This window comes from Bufo bufo, chromosome 2, assembly GCF_905171765.1.
Source record: "Bufo bufo chromosome 2, aBufBuf1.1, whole genome shotgun sequence".
Taxonomy (NCBI): Eukaryota; Metazoa; Chordata; class Amphibia; order Anura; family Bufonidae; genus Bufo; species Bufo bufo.
The window spans coordinates 609,179,187-609,198,119 of NC_053390.1; the positions used below are offsets into that span (position 1 = coordinate 609,179,187).

Below are 18,933 nucleotides of genomic sequence, written 5' to 3' on the forward strand. Positions count from 1 at the left end.
CGGGCACGTCCCTGCGACCTGCCTTTGCCTCAGCATGGGTGGCCAGAGCTCTCTCGATGTGGTTGCAGCGCCATCACCAAGACCTGGCGGAACAAGATGCGTCTGCTGACACACTGGATTTGGTTCTCCAGATGTCTCAGGCTTCCAAATTCCTCTGCGAGGCTTCCATGGACATTGCTTCCCTCTTTGCCCGCATTTCAACCCTCTTGGTCATTCAGCGCAGGAAGGTCTGGTTGAAGGTATGGGACGCCGACGCTTCCTCCAAGCGTTCCCTTGCTAACCTCCCCTTTGAGGGTTCCAGACTTTTTGGGGTTCAACTGGATGAGTTTATCTCTGCCGCTACAGGGGGCAAGAGCACTCATCTTCCCCAGCCTAGGTCTAAGCGCCTCTTTCGGGCGAGGACTTCCGGTTCTCGGTACCAGTCCTTTCGCCGCTTCTCTTCTAACAGGACATCGCCTGCTTCCTCTGCAGGGGGGTCACAGGACTCCCGCAAGAAGCCCTCCTTCAAGCCCCAGCCTTCCTGGCGCCCGAGGGCACAGTCGGCCCGCTCTACTGCCCCCAAGCAGTCTTCCACATGAAGGGGCGCCCCCACCCCTCGTGGTGGGGGGCCGCCTGCTCTCTAATCAGCGGGTTTGGAGGGCTCATGTTCAGGACGCTTGGGCTCTAGAGATTGTAACGTCTGGTTACAAGATAGAGTTCGCGTCCAGACCGCCGGAACGTTTTTTCTCTTCTCGCGTTCCGGGGGATCCGGCCAGAGCCTCGGACCTCTTAATGGCTGTATCCTCCCTTCTGGACCGAGGGGTTATTACCCCAATTCCCTCAGCGGAACAGGGCACAGGTTTCTAATCAAACCTGTTCGTGGTCCCAAAGAAGGAGGGTTCAGTGCGTCCGATTTTGGATCTAAAACTGCTCAACAAGTTCCTGCGGGTGCGGAGGTTTCGCATGGAATCCCTCCGCTCCGTTATTGGTTCTCTTCTTCCAGGGGAGTTCCTCGCGTCCGTGGACATCCAGGACGCCTATTTGCATGTTTTGATCGCAGAATCTCACCAACGATTCCTGCGCTTCGCCATTGCTGGTCGACACTATCAGTTTGTCGCCCTTCCTTTCGGGTTAGCAACCGCCCCTCGGGTCTTTACCAAGATCCTGGCGCCGCTCATGGCGCTTCTACGGACCAGGAGCATTCCTTTGCTGCCCTATCTGGACGATATCCTGATAAAGGCCCCTTCGCTTCTGCAGGCCGAGGACAGCGTCCGGATCACTGTTCAGACTCTGGAACAGTTCGGCTGGCTGATCAATTTCCCAAAGTCCTCTCTCCTCCCGTCCCAGAAGCTCTCCTTCCTGGGGATGATTTTGGACACCTCGGCCGCCAGAGTATTCCTGCCAGCCTCCAAGTCCTCCCAAATCCAGGGGGCAGTGTCACATCTGCTGCGCTCCCCGTGCCTCTCCATACGGGAATGCATGCGGGTCCTGGGTCTTATGGTAGCCTCTTTCGAGGACGTTCCATATGCCCAGTTTCACACTCGCTTGTTGCAACAGGATATCCTTTCCCTCTGGGACAAGACCTCTCGGGGTCTGAACGATCGCATCCGCTTGTCTCAGCGGGTTCGGGTAGCTCTCCCTTGGTGGCTGTCCCCGATGAACCTGAAGTCGGGGAGAGCCTTTCTTCCATTCTCTTGGACGATCGTCACCACCGATGCCAGTCTCATGGGTTGGGGCGGCGTTCTCCAGTCTCGCACGGTTCAGGGGTTTTGGTCGGCGGCGGAATCTCGCCTTCCGATCAATATTCTGTAGCTGAGGGCGATTTTCCACTCCCTCTCCCATTGGACTCCTCTCCTTGCGGGCCTCCCGGTGAGGATTCAATCGGACAATGCCACGGCTGTGGCTTACATCAACCATCATGGCGGGATCCGCAGCCGGATGGTGATGCGAATTCTGACGTGCGCGGAGTCGCACGTTCCGGTGTTGTCAGCAGTTTACATTCCAGGAGTGGACAACTGGACTGCGGACTTTCTAAGCCGCAACAAGGTGGATCCGGGGCGAGTGGTTTCTGCATCCAGATGTATTCGAAGAAATCTGTCACAGATGGGGCCGTCCGGATGTGGACTTGATGGCGTCCAGGCTCAACAACAAGCTCCCGGTGTTCCTGGCTCGCGCCTGGGATCCGAAGGCGTGCGGGGTGGACGCGCTGGTGTCTCTATGGCAGGACTTCAGCCTTCTCTATGTCTTCCCTCCGCTTCCTCTGCTACCAAAGGTTCTACGCAAGATCGAGGCGGAAGGGATTCCGACCGTTCTTATCGCCCCAGAGTGGCCTCGCCGCTCGTGGTTCTCAGACGTGGCTCGGATGCTGGCGGACGCCCCATGGCCTCTTCCCGACAGAGAGGACCTACTGTCTCAGGGCCCGCTCTTCCACCGGAATTTACGGTCTCTTCGTTTATCGGCGTGGCTGTTGAAGCCACCATCCTGAAGAAGAGGGGGTTCTCGGATTCAGTAATTAGAACCATCAATCAGTGCGAGGAAGCCGGCTTCCTCCCGGATTTACTATCGTACCTGGAAGGCCTTCCTGACATTTTGTGAGAGCTCGGGGTTCCCTCCCCTTCGCTTTTCCATCCCGATGGTGCTGTCTTTTCTTCAGTCCGGGCTTGACATGGGACTGTCACTGAGTTCCCTGAAAGGTCAGGTTTCGGCGCTGGCCGTCTTTTTTCAGAAGTCCCTTGCTCTTATGGGTCCTGTGAAGACTTTTCTTCAGGGGGTGGCACATTCGGTTCCTCCGTATGTTCCCCCTTTGCCTCCTTGGATCTCAATTTGGTGCTGCGTGCTCTGTAGACAGCCCCCTTCGAGCCCCTGAGAGAGGTCTCCCTGACTTTTCTCACCTGGAAAGTGGTCTTCCTTGTGGCCATAACTTCGATCAGACGGGTGTCGGAGCTGGCCGCTCTTTCCTGCCAGGAGCCTTTTCTGTTTTTTTCACCAGGATAAGGTTGTGCTCCGTCCGGTTCCCTCCTTTTTACCCAAGGTGGTCTCTCCCTTCCACCTTAACGAGGATCTTGTTCTGCCCTCCTTTTGCCCTTCTCCGGCAAACCCCAAGGAACAAGCTCTACATTCCCTGGATGTCGTCCGGGCCTTGAAAGTGTATCTCAGGGCTACCGCTTCCGTCCGCCGTTCAGATTCCCTCTTTGTGATTCCCGAGAGACCTCGTAAGGGTCTGGCGGCCTCCAAGGTCAGTGTGGCGCGATGGATCCGCTCGGCTATTTCCGCGGCTTATCGCGCTTGTGGTAGGGTTCCCCCGGCTCGGATTACGCTCACTCCACTAGGGCGGTGGGAGCTTCCTGGGCAAGGCGCAATCATGCCTCTGCGTCTCAGCTGTGTAAGGCGGCCACCTGGTCGTCCTTAAATACCTTTACGAAGTTCTATCAGTTGCATTCACTGGCTTCGGCTGATGCTGTCTTTGGCCGCAGGGTTTTACAGGCTGTGGTTCCTGTTTGACCGTTGGACGTTCCTCCTGGTGGTGCTGATACTTTTTCCCACCCCATGGACTGCTTTAGGACGTCCCATGGTCTGTGTCCCCCAATGGAAAAAAGTACAAGAAAAGGAGATTTTTTTGTGAAACTCACCTGTAAAATCTTTTTCTCGTCTTTTCCATTAGGGGACACAGCTCCCACCCATTCTGGCTGTTGCAGGAGGGGTTTTCAGTTCAGTTTCTGTTTGTGGTTGGACCTTATGGGCTTGGTCCGATGGCTTCCATTATTTTTTGGCTCCTTCTCCTACTGCTTTTGCAACGCCTGAGTTCCTCCTGGTGGAGTCGGGGGGTATAGCCCGAGGAGGAGGAGCTCTTTTGTATTTGCATAGTGTCCCTCCTACTAATACCTCTAAGCTATACCCATGGTCTGTGTCCCCCAATGGAAAAGACGAGAAAAAGATTTTACAGGTGAGTTTCACAAAAAATCTCCTTTTTTATACCGCAAAGTGAGTGTCACAAAATTTAAAATGTACAAAGTCAGTGGTGGGAATTCTTTTTTTTTTATTCCCCCCCCCCTCCTCATTCCTCCCCAGAAAGAGTTAATAAAAGTTACTCAATGATTATATATACCTCAAAATGGTGGACTTAAAAACAACAACTTGTCCCACAAAAAACAAGCCCTCATACGGCTACATCGATGGAAAAATAAACAAGCTATAACTCTTGGAATGTGACCGTGAAAAATAAAATAAAAAAATTGCTTGGTCATTAAAGGGAACCTGTCAGTACCAGAAAATGGATCATAAACCGCCAGCAGTACCTTAAAGCTGTTAACATCTGGCTTCTAATGATGTTCTTGTGTAAGATGTCTGAGGCGCATGATCGGTGTAAAACAATTTTTATTCCTCCGCAGGTCGTGTGCAAATGAGGCTTCCTTGCTTCGAGTCTAGGTAAGCACGCCCCCTAACTATCCCCTCTTTTGTTAGATTGACAGCCTGCAGCGCGGCCGGGATGGCACAAGTCTCGTGCATCGCCGATGAAACGTGGCTAAGGCCTCTTTCACACTTGCGTTGTCCGGATCCGGCGTGTACTCCACTTGCCGGAATTATACTCCGGATCCGGAAAAACGCAAGTGTACTGAAAGCATTTGAAGACGGAACCGTCTTCCAAATGCGTTCAGTGTTACTATGGCACCCAGGACGCTATTAAAGTCCTGGTTGCCATAGTAGGAGCGGGGATCGGGGGAGCGGTATACTTACCGTCCGTGCGGCTCCCAGGGTGCTCCAGAATGACGTCAGAGCGCCCCATGCGCATGGATGACGTGTCCAATGCGATCACATGATCCATGCGCTTGGGGCGCCCTGACGTCACTCTGGAGCGCCCGGGGAGCCGCACGGACGGTAAGTATACTGCTCCCCCGCTCCCCGCTACACTTTACCATGGCTGCCAGGACTTTAGCGTCCCGGCAGCCATGGTAACCACTCTCAAAAAGCTAAATGCATTCAGAATGCATTAGGATAATCCTGATCAGGAATCTTCCGGCATAGAGCCCCGACGACGGAACTCTATGCCGGAAGACAAGAACGCAGGTGTGAAAGAGCCCTAACAGCGACAGCCGGAGACAGGATCGCGCCTTACCAAGGAGCGCACCGTGCATGCGCGAGACTTATGTGATCCCGGCCTCACTGCAGGCTGTCAATCTAACAAATGAGGGGACGGTTAGGGGGCGTGCTTACCTTGACTCGAAGCAAGGAAGCTAACGCGAGATTTTATCTGTAGGGGCGTTTCTTAGGCGGAACTGAGGAGCTTGACTCTGAGAAAATATGACTCTTCTCTGGTCAAGCATGTAAGATATGACTCTTTTCTGTTAATTAGCATAAAAGGCAGGAAAGCATTATGGGGCGATAAAATAGGACAGGTTAGTCCTGAGAAGTTTATGGATCGATCACTGGGAACTATCAGGGTAAACAAGTAATAAGGTACATTTGGTTTTATATGTCAGTACATGGTCGTGACAGGTTCCCTTTAAGCCCTAAATTGCATACAGGGGAAGGGGTTAATGACGGCTGCAACTGTTTTGAGTATGTCTTGCTGTTAGACTTTGAAGTTATATACAATAACGGAAAACACGCCGATGATTGTCACTTTGGTTGCATAAGTTTACATAATTAATTAGGATGTGATTAACAGCCCACAGAAATTTTATACGGTTAACTTATCAAGGCCTTTAATCTGAAGAATTGTGGGGTAGTAGAAATGTAGAGGAATGGTAGGAAACTGACCTGCGTATGGATAAAGAACCACGAACAAGACTGATACAAAGTGACCTTCAATCTCAAGTTGCAACAGTTTGAAGTTGTCTGAATGAGGTCTGGCTCTTTGTGAAAAGACTCCAGTGATAGTCGCGTTTGGCCAATCTGCATATAAGTCTAGGCGCACATTTCTGGATCCGGCATATGCTGGACACCGCCGCCACCTGCTGGTTCCCTGTCACTAAATTGGATCCATTGGGTTCCTGGTGTGATTATCGGCATTTTGCTGGAGAAACACTGCTGCATACAGCAGTATTTTATTCTATATTTTGTTCCGCCACAGATGTGCACATAGCCTAAGTGCTCTTTGGAGAGCAGGGGATCTTCTGTTCAGTGTGTATCACCAGCCGAGGAGAACTTCACAATTTTCACACTTGCGGCAGCAGGGTCTTGTGACAGCATGCTGTAGTTTTTATCCGGCCGCCTCTTGGCATGTTTGCCGTGCTGCTGCTGGACCTCCGGCCCGCCCCAGTATAGTGAATGGGGCCAGAGCAGACTTCTGGCAGCGCGGTGGGCTAGCGTTAGTGCGGATCCGACAGACTGTTCCCCCGCCGAAACAGCCTGCCGGATCCGTACTACAGTGTACACACATGTGCTGATGGAAGTCCGCCCGGCCCCATTCACTATAATGGGGAGCAGCGTAGATTCGGCAGTAGCATGGCAAATATGCTGAGAGGTGGCCGGACAAACACCGCTGTGTGCAGTAGGATGGTGACAAAACGTAGATCCCATATCTGTGAAAGGAGCTAAGACTTGTAGAAAATACCGTAGAATTTACTGTATGTCAAATGGTGGGAAAAGTTTTGCACGGTGAGGCATAGATATTCACATTTGTTAGTTATCCTGTTGTGACTCCCAAAATCCACCAATGTGGGCCACGGATATGTGGATTATGATAAGGGATTTGTGGGAAATTCTATTCTCATTGCTACCAACAACATTTTTGCCAACCACAGGTATTTGACTTACATTTTTTGGTTTTAATGGTACATTGTCTTAAAATGTCTGGACTCTACAGATGTCAGCTCACACTAAAAGCAAAACATTATGCATCCCTCAGCTCCAGGGATCAGGTAAGTATGATCACCAACCCAGGACCTGCCAGTCTGAGAGGTCTGGAATTAGTGTTCTAGCGGCCTGGCTATTGTACGGATCTTAATTGGATTGAGATCCAGACAATAGCCAGGCCACTTGAACACCCAGATCCCAAGTGCATAAATTAGTTGTGGAACGTATCATGTCTCGTCAACTAATATCTATGTATTGGGTGGTGATCATCATTTCGGAGATTGTGCTTATTTTGCAGCACATATGCTAAACTTGGATCAATGCAGAGAAGATTAGCATTGTCCCTGCTCAAGGATGACACACATCATTCCAGAGATTAAATAAAAGCCCCCATACCATGACTCCACGTCCATGTTTTACTCTTTACCAGAAACACTTGCCTCATTTCATATGTGGTCCATCAAGTCAAAATCGGCCTTCATCAGTACCAGTCTCCAAGTCCTCGATGTATTTGTGAGCCCACTGGAGATGTTTTTTCCTCATTCTTCTTTGTTAGCAATGGCTTGTTCTTTGGATTTCAAGCATTTATTTTTATGGTGCACATTCCTCGAACACTTCAATTATCAGGGCAATATCTGTGTTACCGTAGGCTTTTTTAATGAAAAATATTAATGACTTTTTGTTTAGTGGCTGTTGTATCTGGTTTATTTCCCACTTTGGATAAACACAATGCACACTGCACGCACTGGCAGTATTAAGCCAAGGCAGTCGTGTACCTATACATTAAAAACCTTGTGTATGTATATCTATAGATCTCTTTCTCCCCCTCTCTCTCTCTCTCTCTCTCTCTCTCTCTGTGTGTGTGTGTGTGTGTGTGTGTGTGTGTATATATATATATATATATATATATATATATATATATATACAGTACAGACCAAAAGTTTGGACACACCTTCTCATTCAAAGAGTTTTCTTTATTTTCATGACTATGAAGGCATCAAAACTATGAATTAACACATGTGGAATTATATACATAACAAACAAGTGTGAAACAACTGAAAATATGTCATATTCTAGGTTCTTCAAAGTAGCCACCTTTTGCTTTGATTACTGCTTTGCACACTCTTGGCATTCTCTTGATGAGCTTCAAGAGGTAGTCCCCTGAAATGGTCTTCCAACAGTCTTGAAGGAGTTCCCAGAGATGCTTAGCACTTGTTGGCCCTTTTGCCTTCACTCTGCGGTCCAGCTCACCCCAAACCATCTCGATTGGGTTCAGGTCCGGTGATTGTGGAGGCCAGGTCATCTGGCGCAGCACCCCATCACTCTCCTTCATGGTCAAATAGCCCTTACTTTCAAAGTTTTCCCAATTTTTCGGCTGACTGACTGACCTTCATTTCTTAAAGTAATGATGGACACTCATTTTTCTTTACTTAGCTGCTTTTTTCTTGCCATAATACAAATTCTAACAGTCTATTCAGTAGGACTATAAGCTGTGTATCCACCTGATTTCTCCTCAACGCGACTGATGGTCCCAACCCCATTTATAAGGCAAGAAATCCCACATTAAACCTGACAGGGCACACCTGTGAAGTGAAAACCATTTCAGGGGACTACCTCTTGAAGCTTATCAAGAGAATGCCAAGAGTGTGCAAAGCAGTAATCAAAGCAAAAGGTGGCTACTTTGAAGAACCTAGAATATGACATATTTTCAGTTGTTTCACACTTGTTTGTTATGTATATAATTCCACATGTGTTAATTCATAGTTTTGATGCCTTCAGTGTGAATCTACAATTTTCATAGTCATGAAAATAAAGAAAACTCTTTGAATGAGAACGTGTGTCCAAACTTTTGGTCTGTACTGTATATATATATAGTGCATTCAAAAAGTCACTTTCACTTTTTTTTTTGTTATATTATTGCCTTGTTCTACAATAAAGAAAAATTCAAGCTTTCATTCTGCACTCAGTATCCCGTAATCATAAGTGGAAATAGAATGTCAGAAAATTTTGCAAATCTATTAAAAAGAAACAACTAAAATTTCACATGGATGAAGTATTCGGACCCTTTGCTGTGATATTCCAATTTCTCCTTATCATCTTTGAGCTGTTTCTACACTTTGAAGATTGTAGTGAATTCAGTTGATTGGATATGATTTTCAAAGATATCCTCTGTCTATATAAGGTCTTACAGATGCACATAAGAGAAAAAACAAGCCAAGAGGAGGCAATAACTGCCTGTAGAGCTCAGAGACAGGATTGTGTGGAGGCACAGATCTGGTAAAGGGTACAAAAAGTTCTACTGAAATTTGCATCGAAAGCTCTCAAAAGCACAGTGACCATATTTATTTAATAGAAGAAGTTTGGAACAACCAGGACCCTTCCTATATCTGGCTGCCCCCACCAAAATAAACAATCTGGGCAGAAGGGCCTTGGTAAGAGAGGTGACCAAGAGCCCCAATGGTCATTCTGGCTGAGCTCCAAAGATTCTTGTGTGCTGATGGGGGAAACTTTTAGATGGTCAACCATCACTGCAGCACTTCACCAATCTGGCTACAAAGGGGCTCTTCTCAGTAAAAGACACATGAAGGTGTTCAAAAAAGCATGTGGACTCTGAGTGCGAGAAACAAGATTCTCTGGTCTGATAAAACCAAGATTGAACTTTTTTGTCCTCAGTTCTAAACATCGTGCCTGGAGAAAACCAGGCACTTCTCATCACCTACCAAATACCATCCCTACATTTAAGCATGGTGGTGGCAACATCATGCTATTGGGGGAAGGGGGGGGGGTGTCAGTGGCTGGGACAGGGAGACTGGTTAGGATTGAGGGAAATCTGAATAGAACAAAGTACAGAAATATTCTTATTGAAAACCTAATCCAGAATACTTTGGACCTCAAACTGTGCCGAAGGTTTAGTTCCCAACAAGACAGTGACCCTAACCACACAGCCAAGACAACACATGAGTGGCTTAGGGACAGCTCTGTGAATGTCCTTGAATGGCCCACCCAGAGTCCTGACTTGAACTCAATCGAATATCTTTGCAGAGACCTGAAAATGGCTGTCCACCGACAGTCCCCATCCAACCTGACTGAACTTGAGAGGACCTGTAGAGAAGAATGGCAGAAACTCCCCAAATCCAGTGCAAACCTTGTGACATCATACCCAATAAGTACTCAGTACTGAGTAAAGGGTCTGAATACTTACCTGTATTTCAATGCAATGTTTTAGTTTTTAATTTGATTTCTAACATTATGTTAACACTTTGTCATTATGGGGTACTGAAAGTATTTAGCACACTTTTTGTGAAAAAGTGAGAGTCTGACGATTTTGTGAATGATATATATGTTGTGTATATATGTGTGTATATACACTGCTCAAAAAAATAAAGGGAACACTTAAACAACACAATGTAACTCCAAGTCAATCACACTTCTGTGAAATCAAACTGTCCACTTAGGAAGCAACACTGAGTGACAATCAATTTCACATGCTGTTGTGCAAATGGGATAGACAACAGGTGGAAATTATAGGCAACTAGCAAGACCCCCCCAATAAAGGACCACAGACCATTACTCAGTTCCTATGCTTCCTGGCTGATGTTTTGGTCACTTTTGAATGCTGGCGGTGCTTTCACTCTAGTGGTAGCATGAGACGGAGTCTACAACCCACACAAGTGGCTCAGGTAGTGCAGCTTATCCAGGATGGCACATCAATGCGAGCTGTGGCAAGAAGGTTTGCTGTGTCTGTCAGCGTAGTGTCCAGAGCATGGAGGCACTACCAGGAGACAGGCCAGTACATCAGGAGACGTGGAGGAGGCCGTAGGAGGGCAACAACCCAGCAGCAGGACCGCTACCTCCGCCTTTGTGCAAGGAGGAACAGGAGGAGCACTGCCAAAGCCCTGCAAAATGACCTCCAGCAGGCCACAAATATGCATGTGTCTGCTCAAACGGTCAGAAACAGACTCCATGAGGGTGATATGAGGGCCCGACGTCCACAGGTGGGGGTTGTGCTGACAGCCCAACACCGTGCAGGACGTTTGGGATTTGCCAGAGAACACTAAGATTGGCAAATTCGCCACTGGCGCCCTGTTCTCTACACAGATGAAAGCAGGTTCACACTGAGCACATGTGACAGACGTGACAGAGTCTGGAGACGCCGTGGAGAACGTTCTGCTGCCTGCAACATCCTCCAGCATGACCGGTTTGTCATTGGGTCAGTAATGGTGTGGGGTAGCATTTCTTTGGAGGGTCGCACAGCCCTCCATGTGCTCGCCAGAGGTAGCCTGACTGCCATTAGGTACCGAGATGAGATCCTCAGACCCCTTGTGAGACCATATGCTGGTGCGGTTGGCACTGGGTTCCTCCTAATGCAAGACAATGCAAGACCTCATGTGGCTGAAGTGTGTCAGCAGTTCCTGCAAGACGAAGGCATTGATGCTATTGACCGGCCCGCCCGTTCCCCAGACCTGAATCCAATTGAGCACATCTGGGACATCATGTCTCGCTCTATCCACCAACGTCACGTTGCACCACAGACTGTCCAGGAGTTGGCAGATGCTTTAGTCCAGGTCTGGGAGGAGATCCCTCAGGAGACCATCCGCCACCTCATCAGGAGCTTGTACAGGCGTTGTAGAGAGGTCATACAGGCACGTGGAGGCCACACACACTACTGAGCCTCATTTTGACTTGTTTTACATCAAAGTTGGATCAGCCTGTAGTGTGTTTTTCCACTTTAATTTTGAGTGTGACTCCAAATCCAGACCTCCATGGGTTGAAAAATTTGATTTCCATTTTTTAATTTTTGTGTGATTTTGTTGTCAGCACATTCAACTATGTAAAGAACAAAGTATTTCAGAAGAATATTTAATTAATTCAGATCTAGGATGTGTTATTTTTTGTGTTCCCTTTATTTTTTTGAGCAGTGTGTGTGTATGTATATATATATATATATATTTATATATATATATATAATTTAAATAATTTAGTGTGTGTTAGTGCCATTAGTTGCAGCATTATAGCTTGCGGCTTCAAAGCTGCTTTCTTACTGTATTACATACATTTGTCAGTATGGTATGCCGCATCGTTTTCTGGTCTGTGTTACTGTCAGGGCTGAATGTGAATCCATCACTGATGTAGTAAGTATTGTGAATGTCTGTTTTATGTGGTGCCAGGTGCCTGATGCTTTCATGTGTGAGCGTTTTTAAAGATAAGCTTGGCAATATGTATTTTAGATGACATCCATCTCTGATATTTTATTGCTGTCATGCTCCGCACGCATATTTTACCTTGTAAATGTTTTAGAGTCTTCTGAAAGTGTTGTCACGTTAGATGTAGAACATCCTTTCTTTTTGACTTTCCATTGATTTTCTATTTTTACTGGCTGTGTGTTTTCTGGGGTCTATTTTCTCTGCTCGTTTTGACCTCTGTGAAGGTTTCCTTTCCATCACCATCGTGTTAGACTAATTAACAGCATTGTTCGTACCCGGCCTCAAATCCATTTTTGCAAGCTCTACAGGGAACAACTGCTCTATTTTAATATGCTTGTTGGATTTCTGAAAATAATTTTAAGCGTTGAATTGGTGGGCTTGGAGCTGAAAGCACTCCTACTTCTCTGTTCATCTGTGGGATTGTTCTGTCTGAATGATTTGTTTGTCCCACTGACTTCTGATTCAAAACTACAGCTGTTCACAACATATGGCAAAGCTGTAACAGTCAAATATAGCTGCCCTCCACGGGGCAGTATGTGATTGATCTGCAGAAGACCCATAGTGCTATTGGGGAATATCTTTCTAATTACCGGAAAATCTTTTCAAAACCTGGACAGCATTGAAAATCTGCGGCCGTTGAGTAGGCCCTGTGGAGATGAAGGATCAAGATCGTGTTGCCATCATCATCTTCAAATAGTGCAACAGTGATGGTTTGTGACCGATTGTGGGTTTTATCAGAGTGAGCAAAAGCTAGTTTTGCATTATTATCCACCACAAGACCTTTAAGCCCTTCTGAAACCTGTTTTAGTATATGCTTGCATTCCCCGTGATATAACCATCCTTTACAATAGCTCTGCCTTGTACCATGCCTCTGTTATTCCAACTAGAACGGTATGAATAATGTAATGGCTTGATGTTACCAGTTGGGCACCTGTCCCGAAGCAGTTGACACTATCCAATTAGTTCTGACCGTGGCCATATGTAGGGACACACCCCTATAACAAGAGGAATGGTAGCATCCACTTGTCAGTCTAGTAGGAGTAACAGAGGAAAGGGAAAGTAAAGAGCCACCTGAATTGCCATTTCATGGAAAGTTAAAGCTTTTATTTAGCCAGACATGTCCAGAGAGGTGACAGGGTTATCTTCATTTTTTGATATGTGATAGATAACGGACGCGACATTGATGAAGCATAGAATACCAAACACCGCTATTTTTTATTTTTATTTTTTAAAGAAATAATGGACTTTATAGTGAGCTTAAACCTCTTTGACGTCATTCATAAAATTGTTACAGAAAATCTGGCCAGAATGATCAGTGGCCCTTTTAATATTGTGTCAGATTTTCATTAGCGGAAATCCAGGAGCAGTGGCAAAAGGTTCAGTAGTGGTTGAACATTGCAGAATTCACTAATGTGATCGTCTCATGTATGTATGATGTGGAGTTACCCCAGCTTACTTTATAAGTTCATGCAAATTTCATGATGGGTATGAAAATAATTTTGCATGGTATTGTTCATGGGGAAATGTCCTGCTTTGTGTTTTGCTGTGCTGGAGCAGTCCTGCTGTCACTGCTTGTTTACATGCCTGCATATGGCTGCAACTAGTCACGGTCACAAGTCCTTAAAGGGATTCTGTCAACCAGATTTTCGCTACAGAGCTTTTCATATCATCATAACAGTTGATCTAGATAAAAATATACTAGTCTTACCACCACGTCTTTTCCTTTTTTTGCTAAAAATCGCTTTTATTTATATGCTAATTACCTTCATAAGGAGCCGAAGGGGCTTGCCCTCCGACCGCTGGAGCCCTCTCGTCGGCTTTTCTCTTCCCCAGTGCGCCGTAATTACGCGCATGCGCCCTTGATCCACATGTCCGGGCCCGCGCTGTGTCCTGGCAGCAGCCTCATCCAGGGGCATCGTGCATGCGCCAGCTGTCTTCACACTGAAAGGAAGAGCGGAATGCGCAGACAACTGGCGCATGACACCAGAAAAAGCGTCAAGCATAAAAAAAATGTTTAAGCAATTGAAGGGCAAGTCTGACATTTTTAATATTTTTCTACAACCGCTTAACCACTTCAGGACACAACCTAATTTTTCAAATCTGACGTGTCACTTTATGTGGTAATAATTTTAAAACACTTTTACTTATCCAGGCCATTCTGAGATTGTTTTCTCGTCACATATTGTACTTCATGACAGTGGTAAAATTAAGTCAAAATATTTCATTTTTATTTATAAAAAAAATGCCAAATTTACCAAAAAGTTAGAAAAATTAGCAAATTTCTATTTCTCTACTTTTATAATAGATAGTTATTACTTTACATTCCCCATATGTCTATTCATATTTGGATCATTTTGAAAATGACATTTTATTTGTTTGGGACGTTGGAAGGCTTAGAAGTTTAGAAGCAAATCTTAAAATTTTTAAGAAAATTTCCAAAACCCAATTTTCTCGTACTTTTTTCTATTGGGGGACACAGACCATGGGTATAGCTTAGAGGTATTAGTAGGAGGGACACTATGGAAATATAAGAGAGAGCTCCTCCTTGGGCTATACCCCCAGGCTCCACCAGGAGGAACTCAGTCTTTGCTTAGTGTCTGATGAAGGAGGTTGACACTTCTGTTAATTCTACTCCGGTTTGTTATTTTCTTTCTAGATGGGGACACAGGTCAGCATAGCACTTTCCTGGTCCCCCGTGGAGTGCCCGCCGCCGTTTTTGGACGCTGCCTGGCTGCCTCCATTTTCCCCCAAGAAGACAAGCGGATCCGGGCTCGACCTGTTAGCTCCGGCATCCCACCAGCTCCTGGGTCACCTGATGCTGCCCTCCTTCCAGAGCACTGTACTCCGGTGAGTCAAATGTCTGAAGAGGTGAGCCCTGCTGGTACGGTACAGAGGGAGAAGACTGCAGGATCAGATAAGTATGGCTGCAATCCCCTCTGCCCCCCCCCATCTGCAATGGGGGACCATGATATCTATGGGCCGCCTGGGTGAATGGGGAGTGGGTGTCCTTTTCTGTCAGGAGGGGGTATCTGGAGGCACTTTACTAGGACCTTTTGGGACCGTCATGGCTTCTATGGGGCACTTCAGTCTTCATTTTCTCCTGCCACTCCGCAACAACTCCCGCCGGCAGTGGGCCTCCTGCTTCTTTCTGGGGCCGCCTCTCCCTTCATTAACCCCCTCTACGCCGCGTTCGGCGCCGGGGGACATTTATTTTCATAAAGCGCGCGCTCTTTTCGCGCTTCTGAGGGGGCGGGGTGACGCGTCATGGGGGCGGAGCCTCTGTGCTTCGCTCTGCCGTCTGCTGCAGCTTGCTGAAGAAGCTCCTCACTCGTATGGCTGCTCCCTGCTCCTCTCCGGTCGGTGCTGTTGCCTGGGTGGTAGGACCTTTTTAGCTTTTTACTGGTTGCCATCATGCCATCATGCCTTAAGCCTGCCAAGACCTCTTCTCGGACCACAATTGGGTCCTGTAAGGAGTGTCTTATTCCACTTTCGGTCTCTGGTGTCTGTGCCTCCTGCCCTGCCCCTGGACAGGATCACCCTTCTCCTCCTTCGCTTGCCCAGCCCAGCCCCCCCCTGTCCCTGCGGAGCCAGTGGTTCCCGCTTGGGCATCTGCCATGTCCAGCGCGGCCGCTGATTTGGCCTTAGTCGCCAAGGCAGCTATGTCCTTTATGGAACGTATGGCGGCTTCCAATCCTGTGGCGCCAACCACTCCATCTCCTCTCAGTGGTTCCCGCAGTGGCGGCTGTCCGAGACACTTTTAATCTCCAAGGCGATTCTCCTCCTTCCACTAGTCGGGAGTACGCCCTTTTTCCGTCCAAGAAGCCGGAGGCTGCCGCGTTTCCTGTCCATGAGGAATTTTCCACGGTTATATCCAGGGCCTGGGACCGTCCTAATCAAAAGTTCTCTGCCACCAAACGCATGGATACGCTTTATCCTTTTCCGGCTGACAGTGTGGAGAAGTGGTCTTCTCCCCCCAAGGTGGATCCCCCAGTGGCCAGATTAGCCAAGAACACGGCCCTCCCTGTCTTATACGGCTCCTCTTTGCAGGACGCTGTAGACAGGCGCATAGACTCTCTTTCCAAGTCCATTTTCTCATTGGCAGGCACGTCCCTGCGACCTGCTTTTGCCTCAGCATGGGTGGCCAGAGCCCTCTCGGTGTGGTTGCAGCGCCACCACCAAGACCTGGCGGAACAAGATGCGTCTACTGACACACTTTGCTTCTCCAGATGTCTCAGGCTTCTAAGTTCCTTTGCGAAGCTTGCATGGACATTGCTTCCCTCTTTGCCCGCATTTCAGCCACCTCGGTCAATCAGCGCGGAGAGGTCTGGTTAAAGGTGTGGGACGCCGACGCCTCTTTCAAACGTTCCCTCGCTAATCTCCCCTTTGGGGGTTCCAGACTTTTTGGGGCTCAGCTGGACGAGTTCATCTCTGCCGCCACTGGTGGCAAGAGCACTCATCTTCCCCAACCCAGGTCCAAGCGCACTTTTCGGACCAGGTCCTCCGGCTCCCGGTATCAGTCCTTTCGCCGCTTCTCGTCTAGTAGGGCGTCGCCTGCTTCCTCCGCTGGGGGGTCTCAGGACTCCCGCAAAAAGCCCTCCTTCAAGCCCCAGACTTCCTGGCGCCAGAGGGCACAGTCAGCCCGCCCTGCTGCTCCCAAGCAGTCTTCCGCATGAAGGGGCGCCCCCACCCCTCATGGTAGGGGGCCGCCTGCTCGCCTATCAGCAGGTTTGGAGGGCTCCTGTTCAGGACGCATGGGCTCTAGAAATTGTAACATCAGGTTACAAGATAGAATTAGCTTCCAGACATTTTTTCCCTTCTCGCGTTCCGGGGGATCCGGCCCGAGCCTCGGACCTGTTGATGGCAGTTTCCTCCCTTCTGGACCGGGGTGTAAATTACCCCAGTTCCCCAAGAGGAACAGGGCACAGGTTTCTATTCAAACCTGTTCGTGGTCCCAAAGAAGGAGGTGTCGGTGCGTCCGTTCCTGGATCTAAAGCTGCTCAACAAGTTTCTGCAGGTGCGGAGGTTTCGAATGGAATCCCTCGGCTCCGTTATTGGTTCTCTTCTTCCAGGGGAGTTCCTCGCGTCCGTAGACATCCAGGACGCCTATCTGCATGTCCCGATCGCAGAATCTCACCAACAATTCCTGCGTTTCGCCATTGATGGTCGGCACTATCAGTTTGTCGCCCTTCCTTTCGGGTTAGCGACTGCCCCTCGGGTCTTTACCAAGATCCTAGCGCCGCTCATGGCGCTTCTTCGCACCAGGGGCATTCCTTTGCTGCCCTACCTGGACGAAATCCTGATAAAGGCCCCCTCGCTTCTGCAGGCCGAGGACAGCGTCCGGATCACTGTTTAGACTCTGGAACAGTTCGGCTGGCTGATCAACTTCCCAAAATCCTCTCTCCTCCCGTCCCAGAAGCTCTCTTTTCTGGGGATGGTTTTGGTACCTCGGCCGCCAAAGTGTTTCTTCCAGTCTCCAAGTCCTCCCAGATCCAGGGGGCAGTGTCGCACCTGCTGCGCTCCCCGTGTCTCTCCATCCGGGAGTGCATGCGGGTCCTGGGTCTTATGGTGGCCTCTTTCGAGGCCGTACCATATGCCCAGTTTCACACTCGTTCGCTCCAACAGGAGATCCTTTCCCTCTGGGACAAGACCTCTCGGGGTCTGGACGCTCGATTCCAGCTGTCTCTGCGGGTTTGGGCGGCTCTTCCCTGGTGGCTGTCCCCTATGAACCTGACGTCGGGAAGATCTTTCCTTCCGTTCTCCTGGACGATCGTCACCACCGATGCCAGCCTTCTGGGTTGGGGCGGCGTTCTCCTATCCCGCACGGTTCAGGGGGTTTGGTCGGAGGCGGAATCTCGTCTCCCGATCAGCATCCTGGAGCTGAGAGCGATTTTCCACTCCCTCTCCCATTGGACTCCTCTCCTTACCGGCCGCCCGGTAAGGATTCAGTCGGACAATGCCACGGCTGTGGCTTATATCAATCATCAAGGCGGGACCCGCAGCGGGGTGGTGATGCAGGAGGTGAGGAGAATTCTGCTGTGGGCGGAGTCTCACGTTCCGGTGTTGTCAGCGGTATACATTCCAGGAATAGACAACTGGACAGCGGACTTTCTAAGCCGCAACAAGGTGGATCCAGGTGAGTGGTCTCTGCATCCGGAGGTATTCGAAGACGTCTGCCACCGGTGGGGCCGTCCGGATGTGGACTTGATGGCATCCAGGCTCAACAACAAGCTCCCGGTGTTCCTGGCTCGCGCCCGTTATCCGAAGGCGTAGGGGGTGGACACGCTGGTGTCTCCGTGGCAGGACTTCAGCCTCCTCTATGTCTTCCCTCCACTTCCTCTGCTGCCGAAAGTCCTACGCAAGATCGAGGCGGAAGGGATTCCGACAATTCTCATCGCTCCAGATTGGCCTTGCCGCGCATGGTTCTCGGACGTGGCTTGGATGCTGGCGGACGCCCCATGGCCTCTTCCCAACAGAGAAGATCTACTGTCTCAGGGCCCACTCTTCCACCGGAATTTACAGTCACTTCGTTTATCGGCGTGGCTGTTGAAACCGCCATCCTGAAGAGGAGGGGGTTCTCGGATTCGGTAATTAGAACCATGATCAGAGCGAGGAAGCCGGCTTCCTCCCGGATTTACTATCGTACCTGGAAGGCCTTCCTTGCCTTCTTTGTGAGAACTCGGGTTTCCCTCCCCTTCGTTTTTCCATCTCGATGGTACTCTCTTTCCTTCAGTCCGGACTCGAGGTGGGACTGCCGCTGAGCTCCCTGAAGGGTCAAGTTTCGGCTCTGGCCGTCTTTTTTCAGAGGTCCCTTGCTCTCCTGGGTCCTGTGAAGACCTTTCTTCAGGGGGTGGCGCATTCGGTCCCTCCGTACGTCCCCCCTTTACCTCCTTGGGACCTCAACTTAGTCCTGCGCGCCCTCCAGACGGCTCCCTACAAGCCTCTGAGGGAGGTTTCC

The 18,933-nt window shown here is 49.0% G+C and overlaps 1 protein-coding gene and 1 non-coding gene across 10 annotated transcripts in view; both read left to right on the top strand.

The window, feature by feature from the left end:
- KIAA1109 (KIAA1109 ortholog) overlaps nt 1-18,933 on the top strand; it is a 307,652-nt gene that overhangs the window by 83,775 nt on the left and 204,944 nt on the right. The gene's annotated exons all lie outside the window — the stretch shown is intronic.
- On the top strand, nt 7,058-7,164 carry LOC120992628. The gene has a single exon (XR_005777030.1). It is a non-coding gene; the product is annotated as a U6 spliceosomal RNA (small nuclear RNA).